This window comes from Hyperolius riggenbachi, chromosome 6 (genome assembly GCF_040937935.1).
Source record: "Hyperolius riggenbachi isolate aHypRig1 chromosome 6, aHypRig1.pri, whole genome shotgun sequence".
In the NCBI taxonomy this organism is placed as follows: Eukaryota; Metazoa; Chordata; class Amphibia; order Anura; family Hyperoliidae; genus Hyperolius; species Hyperolius riggenbachi.
Genome location: NC_090651.1, coordinates 220,244,357 through 220,261,259, shown reverse-complemented (window position 1 = coordinate 220,261,259; position 16,903 = coordinate 220,244,357). Strand labels below are relative to the sequence as shown.

General features: G+C 43.1%; 1 long non-coding RNA gene across 1 annotated transcript; it reads left to right on the top strand.

Annotated features, from left to right (window-relative positions):
• The first annotated feature begins 762 nt into the window (after positions 1–762).
• LOC137521328 (uncharacterized) lies at positions 763–7,501 on the top strand. The gene is made up of 2 exons (XR_011022097.1): positions 763–4,363; positions 6,804–7,501. It is a non-coding gene; the product is annotated as an uncharacterized lncRNA (long non-coding RNA).
• Positions 7,502–16,903: the final 9,402 nt, after the last annotated feature.

The following is a 16,903-nucleotide window of genomic DNA, read 5'->3' as shown; positions in this document are numbered from 1 at the left end:
TAAAGATATAGCAGATCCATAGATTAAATATAGCAGCTCTATCTAGCCCACACATATAGCATGGCAACAGACTGCTGCTGCTGCCATAGGCTAATTCACTTATAGAAATAAATGGTACCCTGAACTCAGCCTGCCATCACTGGGTAAACAAAACCTACTGTGTTCCAAAAACATGATACTGGAAAAAAAAATGCACAACATTTTTGGAATACAGTGTACAGTGAATACAGCAAGAACAAGTACATTGCCATCCCAAGTGACCACAACCCCCCAGTTTTTTCTCAAAAGTACTCAATACAGTTTTTGGTTATTGGTTATCCGGTACCGATGGGAATCGAGTGAATCCCTGATAAGTGTGCTTTCTGGTTGCCTAAGACTCAATATTAAAAATAGGCCTAGCTAATACAGTGCTATACCCCCCTATATTTATACCATGAACTCTGTATTAAATGTTAAAATATACAGTACTGGTAATTGAAAGTGTATTAACCTTAGCCGAGCCGTAGGAGGCAGTCTTTAGGCACAGCAGAGCCCACAAACAGCCTAAGAAGTTGTCCTTCACCACTGTGAATGCTGGTTGGCTGAGACAGCTGGTTAATTGAGTTCCGAATAACCAGGACCCTACTGTATTTGTGTATAAATGCTTTTCAAACATCCTATAAGCATGGTGTCAGGAGTCTTTCCAACTGTTATATTTGCTTTGTAATTTTATGAATACTTCTTGGATTTGTGTAATAGACAATATTTTTCATTTCAGGAAAGATCAAGAGAAAACGAGGAAAGAAGAAGAGGAGCGGGAAAAGGAACAGTCAGAAAAGCTAAGAACATTGGGTTACGATGAAAGCAAACTAGCACCGTGGCAAAGGCAAATTATCCTCAAGAAAGGGGACATAGCAAAACATTAGATATAACCAATTTTCAGTCCTTCCCATTCCTATATCAGATTAGAATGTCATCTGTTCCCTAAGTGGAGGTCCCAGTAACATTGCAATGTAACTTGGCCCACCAAGGACACTATATTTTTGCTATGGGCCAAAAGGTTCCACAAGTAAATCTGATGTTACTTTGTCTATCGAATTTCAGCACCGACCATCTTCCAACACGTGGGGTATCTGTAATCAAAAGTATTTCAAGCTACTTACAAGCCTTTCAGATGTAGTGGATGTATTTATTATTCTTCGACCTAGCAGATTCTCTATTTGTTCTTAAAGGGTGAATAAACCTGAATTCCAAGTTGATTCACGTAAAGGAGCAAATTATAGACGCAGAATTAAAAAAGTGAGCTATTCTGGAGGTTCTAAGAAGTGAAGGGCAGTTAAGGAAGTTGGAGTCATATTTCCTGTGCACTGATAACTTCCTGTTCTGTAACAGAAGAGCCAACAGTGAGGTTTTTAAAACTGTCCTTTATTTCATATGATTGATTGCACTAAGCAACAAGTTGTATTTAAGCACAGCCACTCTTTTGTATCACATGATAAGTGATGGTGGAAATGGAGGTGCGTTTTATGTCTTTGCAAGCCCAGTTCCCTGTATACAACTGTAGGACTTCTGGCCAGTGAGGTAGGGAAGAAAGTTAGTCAGAGGTAAAGGTTGTAAGTTAACTGAAAAGTGGCATTTTTATGAAACAGAGAATTTTTCCAATAAAATAAGTTGTCCTGTAAGAGTATGCCCCTTTCCAAGTAAATACTGCCATTTTCATCATACAGTAGATGTAATCATTCGAGATGCAAAATGTAAACTCCTGTTTTACTTGTAAATTTGCAATTGTTACAAGACTGCTACTCAAGCACCACCCGCTTGCATTTAGGTCTATTGACCCTTAAAGTTCCCAAAATATCTTCTCTGCCAGCTTTGTATGTGACTTTTCATTAGTTTTCATATACAGTAGTTTTTCATGTTGGGAAAAACATGCTAAAAGCAATACGTAGTATAATAGACCCAACGCCAGGTCTTCCATGGAGACCTAGTTGGGCAGCAGTATTGGTGGTTGTGCCTACTGGTGTACTGATTTTTTTTTTAACCTCTTTATTTACAGAAAGCTATAGAAGTATTCTCTGATCAACCTAGCAGACAGACAACATAGATTCTGTACACAGATGGAGAGGAGACAGTCCATTGTGATGGACTACTGCAGCACAAAGCATTGCTTGCACCACTTGTCTTCACCTCTGGCTATGTGCCCTGGTAACCAAACACTGAGACTCCTTTCACACTATACGTGTTTATGCCCACCAGCAGTACAGTGCACGGTGGAGAGTGTATAATAGGCTGATTGTTTTAATCCTTTCACACTTGCTTCAGAGCAGAGCAGCTCATAACACACTGCTGAATGCGTTTTTCCAGGCAGCACACATTTCTGCCATTTATGTCCATGAATATGAATAACCGGTGTGCTGCACCAAAAACACAGCTATTTTCATAACTATTCCTCTTAGAATGCACAAACACATTAGCATTGTACAATAAGTCGGAGATCCAAATTACAAATTTACATAGATAACACATTAAGAGTATGACACAGAATCAAAGAGGACCCTGCCCAGTAAAGCTTACATTCTAAGAGGGGCGTAGAGGGCACTATAGGCAAGTGAAATGCAAAGTAGGAAATTTGAGTGCCGCCATAGCCCACAGTATAATTAGTGACTATGGTGGCAGCAGCGGGTTTATTTGGGAGAGGCACCCAAGTACGGCTGGTGGCGGGGATATAGGCACCGGAGCCTGGCTATAATATAGCCGAACTTAAGGGAATGCGGTGGTGACGGAGGCCAGAGTTCAGCTATTGTATGGCCTAACTCTGGCTATAAAGTGGCGTTATTTTGTTAAAGGCCACTCGACTATAATATAGTCAAGTGCCCTGTGACTCCAGTGTTTCAGACTAGTGTCATTATGGTAATGCTATAGCCGAGCACCAAGAGGCTAATTTGGGCTCCGGAAATGCGAGATATCGGTGGAGGCAGTAACTAGGCACCTGGGGTCTGGCTATTATGTAGCTGAACCCCAACTCTGCTGTAACTTAGTATTAGGCATAAATAAGGGGGCTTAGTGTTGTGTTAGGCCTAGGTGGGGAAGTAGTGTTAGCCGTAGGTAGCGGAGGGGTCGTGCGAGAGATAGATTAAGGAAGGTTCTCTTATGTTTGCAACTCTATTGGTGGAAGCTTCTCCAACTCCACCCTAAAATGCTGAGATCCCAGCCTAAAGTCAATTGGAACCGTTTAAAAAAAAATAATCCAGATACTTACCTAGGGAGAGAGAAGGCTCTGGGTCCTTTAAAGCCTTCCCTCTCATCTCCCGGTTATCATTCCAGCGCAGGATCCCCTGTAGCAGTATTCAACCAATTTGGTCAAATACTGTTGTGTCTGCCGCCAAAGGGAGGCTTCGGAAGTGCTGCAGAAGATGGGCACTCCATACTGTACAGGGGCGAGCACCCTCTCTCACACACTCGCGTGTGCGCAGTATGGAGCCACCTGTCTTCGGGAGGATTTGGCTCCCGAAGACTTCTGAAGTCCCCTGTGAACGGAGAAGCTGCCGCAGCAACGAGGGCACCGGTAGAGGAGAAGGAAGGATCTATAGGAGCCTTCCCTCTCCTTAGGTAACTATCTGGCTGTTAAAAAAAAAATGAATAAAGATTCCCATTCACCATACTTTATTAGTGGTGAAAGTGTCATATGATGTTTTTCAAACACGAAATAGTGGCAATTATTTTTTGGTTCTTTTTCCTGTGTTCCACCATTTTATTTATTTTTGCTGTTTTATAAATACAGTAAAAAATGAAAAGCGTACAGTGAAGATAGGTGTGTCTGATATTGCACTGTGAGCAGCACAATCAGCTGTGGGTGAGGACAAGTGCAAACAAGTCCTTGTGAAGACACGTGAACAATGGGCCATTGCTGTCTTCTATCAAAAGTTACGTCTAGAAGTAAAAAGTAAAATCAGTAAAGCGATAGATTTGCATTATTGTTCAGAGTCTCCTGCTAAAGCTTTCTGTGAAGGGAAATGTCAAATTACAGTTTTCCTTGAAAGTAAAAAGTAAAATAACACACTTGAGCCAAAGAAATAAACACTGTCCATAGGGAGAATAGAGAATAGTTCCATCTTCCCTGGCACTTCGCTATCTTGAGCATACCTCAGTGTGTGCTGCCCATGCTGCTGCCACCTCTGTGCACCAATCTGTAGTGCAGTATGGGTCACCTGTTTACTATATGTTGCAAGGATTGGAGCCATCTCCAGAAATTCAGGCTACAGCTGTGTAAAGTCTGCAATGACAGAGCAGGGCGCCATGGACAAACAATCAGTAGTGTGGGTGCAGACATCAAAGGAGCTCCAAGATACTGTAGGTGAGTATACATTAGATTCCCTACTCACAGGCAGGGTCGGACTGGGACACTAAGGGCCCACCAAGGAAGTTTCAGCCTGGGCCCCCCCCCCCCCCCCCCCCCCGATCACCTCCTCCTCGCCACCCCACCCCACCCCCCCCCCCCCATTTTGGGCTCACATACACATGTACTCTAGAAATTTTGCATGAGTTTATGGTAGGGAAAAGATTGTGAGCACTTCTGAGGACAGTCTCCAATAGGGATATGTCCACATGCGGCGCGCGCAGCGCGCCGCAGCGAAAGTAAATGGGTGTCACCACGCACTGGAACATCGGCGTGGTCACGATGAGTCATGGGCAGACTTAAAAAAAAAAAAACACAACATAAGTAGCGGTGTTATTCACAGAGATTAGGTCCGACCAGATACATTTTAGATAAAATATTCAAGTAGTTACATGCCTCATGATAATTCATCAAGTAGTCAAATCGCAGCAGATTTTCCGACAAAATGCAATCAGGTTGGCGGCTGATACCCCCACAAAATGCAATCAGATTGGCGGCAGATACCCCCCAAAATGCAATCAGGTTGGTGCCAGATACCCCCCCCCAAAAGTGGGCAGCAGTGACCAGAAAATCGTAATGTGGGCAGCAGACACCTGAAAATCGCAATGTGGGCAGCAGAGACCAGAAAATCGTACTGTGGGCAGCAGACACCAGAAAATCGTAATGTGGGCAGCAGACACTTGAAAATCGCAATGTGGGCAGCAGTCACCAGAAAAGCGTAATGTGGGCAGCAGACACCTGAAAATCGTAATGTGGGCAGCAGACACCAGAAAATCGCAATGTAGGCAGCAGTGACCAGAAAATCGTAATGTGGGCAGCAGTCACCAGAAAATCGCAATGTGGGCAGCAGTGACCAGAAAATCGCAATGTGGGCAGCAGTCACCAGAAAAGCGTAATGTGGGCAGCAGACACCTGAAAATCGTAATGTGGGCAGCAGACACCAGAAAATCGTAATGTGGGCAGCAGACACCTGAAAATCGTAATGTGGGCAGCAGACACCTGAAAATCGTAATGTGGGCAGCAGACACCAGAAAATCGTAATGTGGGCAGCAGACACCTGAAAATCGTAATGTGGGCAGCAGACACCTGAAAATCGTAATGTGGGCAGCAGACACCAGAAAATCGCAATGTGGGCAGCAGTCACCAGAAAAGCGTAATGTGGGCAGCAGACACCTGAAAATCGTAATGTGGGCAGCAGACACCTGAAAATCGTAATGTGGGCAGCAGACACTTGAAAATCGTAATGTGGGCAGCAGACACCTGAAAATCGTAATGTGGGCAGCAGTCACCAGAAAAGCGTAATGTGGGCAGCAGTCACCTGAAAATCGTAATGTGGGCAGCAGACACCTGAAAATCGTAATGTGGGCAGCAGACACCAGAAAAGCGTAATGTGGGCAGCAGACACCAGAAAAGCGTAATGTGGGCAGCAGTCACCTGAAAATCGTAATGTGGGCAGCAGACACCAGAAAAGCGTAATGTGGGCAGCAGACACCAGAAAAGCGTAATGTGGGCAGCAGACACCTGAAAATCGTAATGTGGGCAGCAGACACCTGAAAATCGTAATGTGGGCAGCAGACACCAGAAAATCGTAATGTGGGCAGCAGACACCAGAAAAGCGTAATGTGGGCAGCAGTCACCTGAAAATCGTAATGTGGGCAGCAGTGACCAGAAAATCGTAATGTGGGCAGCAGACACCTGAAAATCGTAATGTGGGCAGCAGACACCTGAAAATCGTAATGTGGGCAGCAGACACCTGAAATCGTAATGTGGGCAGCAGACACCAGAAAAGCGCAATGTGGGCAGCAGTCACCTGAAAATCGCAATGTGGGCAGCAGACACCAGAAAATCGTAATGTGGGCAGCAGACACCTGAAAATCGCAATGTGGGGAGCAGTCACCAGAAAATCGTAATGTGGGGAGCAGTCACCAGAAACCCCCCTCCCTCACCTAGGGGCCCCCCCTCCAGAATTGCAGCCAGCGGCAAATAATCACTTACCAGCATGACGGAGATGAGATCCGTAGCTCTGCGTGCCGCTGGCTGGTCTGCTCTCTGCTTCCTGAACTGACTGTCCAATCACGCTCTCGCAGTACTTCCTGCGAGAGCGTGATTGGACAGTCAGTTCAGGAACCAGAGCAGACCAGCCAGCGGCACGCAGAGCTACGGATCTCATCTCCGTAACTCATGCCGTTAAGTGATTCTTCCCCGCTGGCTGCAATTCTGGAGAGGGGGGGGAGCGCGGAAGGGGGGCCCCTAGGTGAGGGAGGGGGGGGAGGCTTCCGCCCCTCCCCGCCGATCTGTGCACAATGTCCCCCCTTCCTGCGCTTAGCCCCCCTCCTTTTTAGCACTGGGGCCCCCAGGAGGCGGGACGGCCGGGGCCCACCGATGGGACCATCGGTGGTTCGGTGGGCCTGTCCGAGGCTGCTCACAGGTAAGGTTTTATCCGCATCTGCTTTAAATGAGTCCCCCACACAGACACACATACACTGCTCCTGATGGCTTTTCTCCAAGCAAAAGGAAAATGATTGAATCTAAAATCATTTGGACCTGTTATTCTGTGTGGGTGCAGCTTCTAGTAAAGTGCATTTTCTGTTTTTACTAGATGTAAGGTAGTGATAATGTATAGGCTAATCTACTGAGGGGCACAGTTGGGGACCATTCATGCATGTGCTAGGGGCGTCCGGCATGCCATTTCCCGCATGCTCAAATCTGTGTTTACGTTTTTCTGGGACATTTAGTTTTGGTTTTTTTCAGTAACTTTTGTACATTTTTGCGGGTTTTGAATGCAAATTTCTGTGCATACCAATGAAGTTCATTTACATGAAACTGTATCTAATAAACTTAACATACTTTTTATGCGTTATTGTTAACGCGCATTTAAAGCGAATCACAAATAGTAAAAAGCAGGGCTGTGGAGTTGGAGTCGAGGAGTCAGAGTCGGGGCAATTTTTGGGTACCTGGAGTCGGGAAAAAAATGCACCAACTCCGACTCCTAATAAATGTAAACTGTAATTAAAATAGAAAATATGATAAAATGTTCTATTTCTCAGATAGTCATCATAAATAATTTATAGATACAGTAATAGCTGTGCTTAGACCACCAAAATAAAACAAACCAATGAAAAAATAGTTACTTGTGCTGCTTCAATAAAGCAGTCCCCCGTATTTTTAGAGTCAGATATACATATCTGATTGTGACTGTACAGTATATATGAGGTGTACACATGAATCTTTTATTTATATATATATATATATATATATATATATATATATATATATATATCTATATATATATATATATATATATATATATATATATATATATATATATATATATATACTAAATAACATCTATGCTGTAAGAATAAAGCCTGACGTGTAGCTGTGTCACTAATAGAGATGGTCAATGAGATGGAAATAATTCTGCTTTGATGCTGGTTTATGCAAGTGTATGCACTCCCATTGCTCATGAAATCAAATAGTTTGATATGTTATTAAAATTTGGTTTGGTGACTACGAATTAAAGGGTACCTGATACGGATGAAAATAACAGTTTTATACATACCTGGGGCTTCCTCCAGCCCCCTTCAGGCTAATCCAGTCGCTGTCCTCCTCTGCCACCTAGATCTTCTGCTACGAGTACCGGCATTTCAGCCAGTCAGCGCAGTCCGGTCGCGTCCACTCCCACAGCCAGGAAAATTCTGCACCTGCGCAATAGTGCTGCACAGGTGTAGTACGCTCCCGGCGGCGGAGTGTGTGCATGCGCACGACGCCCGACTGGCTCAAGTACCTGGACCCATAGCAGAAGATCCAGGTGGCGGAGGAGGACAGCGAGGAACTGATTGGCCTGAAGGGGGCTGGAGGAAGCCCCATGTATGTATAAAACTTAAATTTCATCTGTCTCAGGTTTACTTTGTTACATAGTCGTACTCTACATATGCACTCCCCACACAGAGCTGCAGGGAATCCACTGAGAATGTTGTGCACATTGAACACAGAGGTGTTGTCTATCACCCATAAGCCTGGTTCAGATTGTACATGAAGAATAACCTCATTCTCCTGCAGAGTACCTGCACATCACTCTTACATGTACCCACAGTAATATTGCCTAGGGCATGATCCATGTTCAGATTGTGCATGAGGAATGTGTAATAGAGGAAGAATCCCCTCATTTCCCTGCAGAGTACCTGCACATCACTCCAGAGTACCTTTCTTCAAGTACTCTTACCAAGGACTAGTTTTACTCTATTGACTAAAAGTATTAGGGCTCTTTCACACTACAGACATTTTTAAGCGTTTCAACGCAAAGTCGAAACTTTGCGTTGACCAAGGTAAAATGAAAGTCCATAGACATTCATTTTACCTTTCACACCCGACGCTGTGTTTCGATGCGTTGCGGTACGACGCAACCGGGAGAATTTTATCGCCGGGAATCGGCGTTTCCCCGACGGGTTAATGAATTACTACCGCCGCTACTCAGCGTCACACCGCAGATTCCCAACGGCACGCCGCAGCCTATTCAACGCGTGCAGAAGAACAGCATTGTTAATGTGAAAGAGGCCTTAGAGGCAGAAGATCAGCTGGCTAGCCAGGTAACTGGTATTGTTTAAAAGGGAATAAATATGGCAGCCTCCATATCCCTCTCACCTCAGTTGTATTTTAAAATTCCTAAGCGTTGGCAGTTAAGAGATGCATTTCATGTTACATACTTTCAATGAACAAAATTGTAATTTGCAAATTAGAGGAGTCGGAATCAAGGAGTCGGTGGAATCCTAATCCGAGGAGTCGGAGTCGGTGGATTTTTGTACCGACTCCACAGCCCTGGTAAAAAGACCTGCAGTGCTATTTTAAAATGCAGGAAAAAAATCACAAATCACCAATTTTTGGAATACATTAGATGTGCAACAAACCCAATTTCAGAAAAAAATGCAAGTAAGTGTGAATGGCCCCTTACTCAGCTCTGGAGTACTTTGCACCGTAGACATTGGTTGTATCTCGTGTAGTGAGTAGTTATCACCAGTATGGGAGCACTAGCATTGCTGATTATAGCAGTGCTTGTCACCTGTTATAAGGGGGATATAGGGCCTGATGCACGGCAGGGGGGTAGCGTGCATTTCCCTATTAGCATAACATGTGCGTTGCTATAGTAACACGTGTACCTCGTGTTACCATAGCAATGCGCGCGTAACCCCAGTAACACCCACTGCCCTCCCGCCGTTAGTACCGGTAAGATTTTACCACTGCTTCATGCATCAGGACCATTGAGAATGCTATTGCTTATATATATATATATATATATATATATAACACCTAGTGATGGGTACACTACACATGGTCTATGAGATGCACATAAATGCTGGCTTACATGCAGGTTTCATGCAAATTGTATTCAGCTTGAAATGGAGCTAATAAAATGAACTTCCTGTCAATTCTGACTGGCCCAACTCCAGACTGCTTTAAAATTGCGTTACATCTGCATTATTTGCATCCCATTGACCTTCTCTACTGCTATGTGTTGTCCCAGACCGGGCCAAGCCATTTCGTTTTCCTTAAAGCTAACCCTCTTAGAGTACATTCACACTGACACATTGCAGTGCGTTGTAATGGACACTGTTTTGCACACTGTACTGTTCTACAATGCAGAAGCTATGAACAGTTCATGCCTCATCAGCTGCAGTGCGATGTGATGCAGCTGATTCCATTGTTACAACGCATAGCATGCAGAGGCGCACACGGTGATGCAGACAATGTTATTCAACCAAGGTTGCATCTGCGTTACATCACATGCGTCTGCTGATGTGGCCTTTGGTTGTGTTATGTGTACATTATAAAGCAACGCAATGCAACACAAAGTGTGAAACTAGCTTTAAACTTGTAGCTGTTAAGCAGTCTTCTTCTCTAGTTATCTCCTGATGCGTTCATATAGCACGAGCTGGACAGCTGTCTAGAGAGGGCATTCGAATTTCAGACAAAACGTGTAAAATGACCGGATTACATGTTGTTCCTGTGCAGTGTTCAGTCCAGCGAAACGTTGTGGGTTTCTGCTTTAACTCTCTAACCAAATCTTGGTAAAGTCACTGCAGGTACAAATGAAGAGCAGGACAGGAAGTGCAGTCACATTTCTCCAGCAGAGACACAGACAGCTGAAAAAATGACAGATTCTATTCCTGTCCCATTCCATCACAAACAGAACCAGAAATCTGTTTATTTCATCCCAGCATGCTGGGTGGCCTCCACATCTAACAGTACTTCAGCTGTATCTGCTGGTCATTCTGGCTTGTCTGTTCTCCTTTTTCTTGCAGAGTTTGGTTGCATCCCTACACACACCCATTGGGGTAAAACTGGCTTTATTAACTATCCATTTCATTTCCTCTTTTTTTAGTGAACAGCCCATCTTCATAGGGAAGATAGAGTCTTGTATATAAAGCTAAGTCTTCATTGTTGCTAGTAGATGAATGTCCGATGTGTTGGGTGTACAATACATTTTATAATGTCTTCTTTAAAGAGGAGATATGGGGGGAGAGGCTATATATATAAAGATATTTGGTTTATAAATTATATAAATATATATATGATACACAGATGCCATACTTGTTGTCATTGCCATGTTAGCAGATGTTTTCTGTACAATGTCATACTTTATTTCCTGCATATTTCTAGCAAAGTTTGGCATAATTATACAAATATAAAGTAGAACTATATTGTCTAAAACCTACAGAAATAAATCTATAGTATGTTTTCAAATGTATGATGTGACGTTTGTCTCTCACTGAGCAGTGGAGGGTGGTGCGGGGGGGGGGGGGGTGTTATTATGATGCAGGGAGGGAGGAGAGGTGTACTGTGTGTGATCCGGATGCAGATCTGACACTACCTGATTGTTCCTAATGCTCCACTAAATCCAAAACTGAACAAAATAAATTCTAATTGCATTTAGAAAATAGAAGAGAGAAATAGAAGAAAATAAGCTAAAAGAAAGCTGTACTTTGATATGTTTTGGCTAATATTTATCATAAATTGTAAACTTGTGTAGAAGTGTTACATTTGTGAAAAATGCAAACCTCCACACTGACCAGAATGTAAACCAACATTACCTATGGGGACATATTTTGACCCAACTATCTTTTTTAACATTCAAGTATACTGTACATTGTATTTATTAGATGGAATACAGTAGTATGAATTTTCTTAAAGGACAACAGTAGTGAGAAGAATATAGAGGCTGCCCTATTTATTTCCTTTTAAACAATACCAGTTGCCTGGCAGCCCTGCTGATCTATTTGGCTGAAGTAGTGTCTGAATCACACACCTTAAACAAGCATGCAGCTAATCTTGTCAGATCTGACAATAATATCAGAAACACCTGATCTGCTTATGCTTGTTCAGGGTCTATGGATAAAAGTATTATGCCTAATACACACAGTACAATTTTTCATCAGATCAACGAGTGATCTGATAAGAATCGTGTGTAGATCGATTTTGCATTGATAACTACCCAAAATCGATTGTGTTATTGAATGGAATCGGACCGGTCGGAAATTACCTGGTGATCTGTTGGAAAATTGTACCCTGTGTACCCAGCTTTAGAGGCAGAGGGTCAGCAGGACAGCCAGGCGAATGGTATTGTTGCTTAGAAGGAAATAAATATAGCAACCTCTGTAAACCTCTTACTTCAGTTGTCTTTAATATAATCCCTAACAACATGTTGAAAATGCACAACCTATCAGACACTGCATTCCTAGATAAATGCCTAAATAAAGACATCACTTCAGGATTTGCTGGTAAATCCACATATTCGCTATATTCTTTGCAGTGAAATGTAAGGATTGAAATATTTTAAACTTTTTATTTCCTTGGGAAACAAAAAAAATGTACATTAAAAATTAATATTCAGAAATACAGAAATATATTCAGAGCTAAAATAAACACTGGTAAATTAACATAAAATGCATATACTCCAGAACAAAAAAGGAGAAATAGTAAAGCATTGGAATATCAAAAGAGGTAGTAATAGCAAAAATGAACAAATATATTTCAGTACAGTATAGAAACATTTCTGAGAACTCATACGGTAATATTATTACACTTAACCAAGCTCACAATCCCAAGATTTAACCCAATAAGTGTGACTCCAGACACAAAATTTCACCAGATACAACTCGGCACTCTATCCCTAAGGCGTTTCTTTTGTGATGAACAGACCTCCATTCGCCTGGCAAGGAAAGAGTCCAGCTAACTATTTTCCTTCCTTGGTCACTGATGATCTGCATGTTGGGGGAATCTTCTGTGTATTAAATATGCGAAACAGGCCTCTATCACGGGGGGGGGGGGGGGGCTGAACTAAGCTTGTCGAGCAGCAGTTGTATGCTGTTGTGTTAAAAAAACGAATCTACATTCAGGTGTGACGTCTGGTGCACCGGGGCTGACAGGTAGCGAATTCACTGCCTTCAGCCTCCCATGCGATAGAAGCCTTGGAGTTGTAGTCAGTAGTCTTTGAGAAGCATAATCCCTTTTTCTAGCAAGGGTTGCTATGTCAAATGGATTTCACACTAATACAGTACATAAAAATGTATTTAGCAAAAATGACCTTACAAAATGAAGGTACTGAAACACGTGACGTTCTGCACTGCAGTTCAGCAAAATGGTCACATTATACTACCACCAATGAATAATTGTGCACGGACAGCTTACTGAAAAATGAAAGAGGAATTGTACTGTACATAACCTAATGACTAAAATTAGTCAATGTTTGTCTATTGTAAAATCTTACCCCATCTTGATTTACATTTTTAAATGTATCAGTGATGGCGGCATCTTTAGCGCTGGCAAAGTCCCACAAAAATCATGCTGGCACACCATCAATTCTAATTACTGGGTACTTAATCCACCAATAAATGCAACAATTGTTTTGGAGTGCAAAGAATACAGTACTGCAACTGTAAACGCGCATGTTCTCCAGGATCACACAGTATGTGTCATGGAATTATGATGGATTGCACCACACCGTGCTGCTAAGGTGCTGTTGTGATCATTCCTTTAAAGGACCACTATTGCGGAAAAAAATAGGCAGTTAAAAGCTGACAGAACTGACAGGTTTTGGGCCAGTCCATCTCCTCTTGGGGGATTCTCAGGGTTTTCTTTGTTTTCAAGTCTAACTAACTAAAGTCTAACTGACAAAATAGTGTGCAAGTGAGTAGGGATCCTGACTAGTATCTTACTATTTGGCAGTTAAATTGCTGTTCAGGAAATGCTGTTGAAAACAAAGAAAACCCTGAGAATCTCACTAGCCCAAAACCTGTCAGCTCTGACATATTTTAACTGCCTACTTTTTCACGTTAGTGGTCCTTTAAATTGGCCAATGTAACATGTTAGTTAGAAAGTATACTTACAGCTGGCAAGGTGCATCAGTGTAGGATGTGGGATGGGATTCGGGGTCCCAGGGGGCCCCATACTACGGTTTTTGCAGGGGGGCCCAATTAAGTCAAAGTTAGGCCCCTGAAAGTCCTTTATTCTTAATTAACCAGAAATACTTACCTGTACCTTTAAAAAAAAGTTCCCACACCACTATCCTATATCTTGCGACTTTGATTGAAGATCTCCGCTGCTCCGTGGAACCTGCTGGTACACACAGAGCCCACCGCACCTATAGCACCCACCCACGCTGTCACCCTGGAGCACCCATAGTACCCTGATATTAGGGTGCTCCTGGGTGATGGCGTATGTGAGTTGGGTGCTGCGGGGAGAACATTAGCTGCGTATGTGGGAGGACCAAGCAGAGCTCTAGCTATACTTAGTATAGAGCAAAAAGCATCTTTAAATTTAGGCTCCAAGGCTCTCCATTTGTCCAATAAAAGACCAATAGGGAGGCTTGGTGACAAGTCCGAAGTGGGCTCAAATAAAAAAAGTAGGCTACCAGATTTATGGGGCTGAGCGGATCAGGTAGCTGCAAAAAAAATGCCGCTCCTGAGGGCCACTCTGGCCCACTTTCATTTTCGTGACCTGTAGGTCACGACGCTGGGATGATCGATTCATTCTTTCATCCGGCGTGCAGGGAGGCAGGGGAGCGGCAGGGGGCGCTGCCAGGGAGAGACCCTGCAGGAATGCCCCTGGCAGGAGTTTTGAACAGGGAATCCCTCTCCCTGTGTTTACCTCCGAGATAGCGACAAATATTGTTGCCAATCTCGGAGGCTATAGCGTGGCGGTGAGGGAGTAGAGAACAGCGGTGTGGGGACACAGAGGCATGTTATGAGGCAGAGAACATGCCTCTCTGTCCCATCTGCCCACCTTGGGTTCTCTTTAAAGATGCTTTTTGCTCTAGCTATACTTAGTATAGCTAGAGCTGTGCGGCGTGTGTGGGTGCGCAGAGCTGTGGAGATCTTCAAAGTCAGAAGGTAGTGGGACTTTTCCGAGGATATTGGCGTGGGAACTTTTTTTTTACAAGTACAGGTATATATTTCTGGTTAATTAAGAATAGCAAAGGACTTGATTTGTTATTGTTTTTTTATTTCATTTAACTCTTCCTGGAAATGGCTAAGAACCCACCTATACCACGTACCATGCAGGTGTGAAGCCCCACGCAGCCGGGGCTCCGCATTCCGGCTATCCAGGTTAAAGAGGCTTAGGAGAGGGGACCCAACATCATTTTTTTTATATTTCCCACACTATGAACATATATAAAAAATAAATACATACATTTATATTATAATATATTTATTTATATCCTCTTACTTTAAAATCGATTTTTTTTCTCTTGTTCTCACTGTCCTCCTTAACATACCCTGCAAATCTGGTGTTTCTGGCACGTATCGGGACTTTGCTATTAACCGCTAAATTCGGCGGCAAGTGGCTTTAAAGTAAAAAATGCGAACAGCCCAAGTTTGCCAGGAACTGTCCGCCAGGGAACTGTTTGGGCCATCTCTACCCATTATGTAGTATCCTAGTGGTTGTGGGTCACCCTAACAGGTGGGCACACCACATTACTACTCTCCCAAGCTTTACCACATACACAATTAGAAATGGCCAATATGATGCAAATTCTAAGTTAATGCAGGATTATGAAAATTGTGTATGCGAATGTACACGTTTGAAAGTCGGACCTATCAAATAAGGTCAAGGTGAAAATCAATCGGTCCATTTGCAAGCTGCATAAATATGCTTAAATCCATTAATTCAAAGTCCATACTCTACACCTCAGGCCCTCAACATGCGTTACGTGTACCCCTGGGAGCACATAGGTTGATTTGGGATGTACTTGAACTAGCCATAGTCAGCCCATTATGTCAGTTTTGGTATTCAAAAAAAAAAAATGATGCACAAAATAAACCTTAAAGTGGATCCGAGATAAACTTTTACTCATTGCATAATTGTGTTCCTTTCCTATTGTTTATAGGTCATTCCTCAAGCCAAATACTTTTTTGTTTGTTGTTTTAATGCTCTAATTCCCTATAAACTAAATAAGCCACTCCCACAGGTTTTCAGAGAGCCAAGGCACTTTCAGACAGTAGCAAGGGCTCATGGTAGCTCTGTCTGGGCAGGAGGAGGGGGATGTATTACTAGCCATTGATTTCAGAGGCAGAGGGGAGGAGGGAGGTTGAGGGGGGATTAGTTTTCTTTGCTCAAGATACAGATAAGCCTGCCTCTGTGTAATTGTTACAAACATGGCTGCTGTCTTTGTATCACAGGAAGAAATATTCTTATTCTATTAAAGCTGTCTGCAGCTGGATTTGCTGTGTAAACTATCTAAACTTTAGATAAGATATATAGACAAGTTACTTGTTATAGTTAGTTTTTCATCTCGGATCTGCTTTAAAGAGACTCTGAAGCAAGTCTAAATTCTTTTTTTAACTTGTATTCCTGTCAAGGACCATAACCCTTGCTAAACCGTCGCTATCTCACGGCAAAATGAGGGGTTTATAACCCCCAAATCCCCCCTGCAAAATCCACGACTTTCTTGGTCGTGGATTTTGCTACTCATGGAGGCAGAGCTGTGAGCTGCAGCTCTGCCTCCATGCAAGTCAATCGCCGTGCAGATTTCCTCCTCTACCCCGCCCCTCTCTGTGAAGGCAGATTGAGAGAGGCAGGGAGAGGCGGGGATTGACGCGCTGAGAGGCAGAGCTACAGCCATTAGCTCTGCCTCATTCAGGAAGCGCTCCCCAGACAAAGGAGAGGGGATTTGGAGGGTATAAACACCTTGTTTTGCAGCGGGATAGCGGCGGTTTAGCAAGGGTTATGGTCCTTGACAGGAATACAAGTTAAAAAAGAGAATTTATACTCACTTCAGTCTCTCTTTAAGGGTCCTTTAAAAATAAAGAATTGATTTTATGCCTGACAGTTACGCTTTAAAGAGCAACTGTCAAGCATAAAATCAAGAATCAATTCTTTATTTTTATCTGGTAAACAAGTAATAAGGATGCTAACCAGGCAACCCAAAGGTTAAAAATCACTCTTATTTTTCTTCTTCATAAAACATCATTCCCCAGTTCCCTGGCTTTTATTTGGTACATCTGCCGCACAAAGGCAGGGCATGCTGGGTTT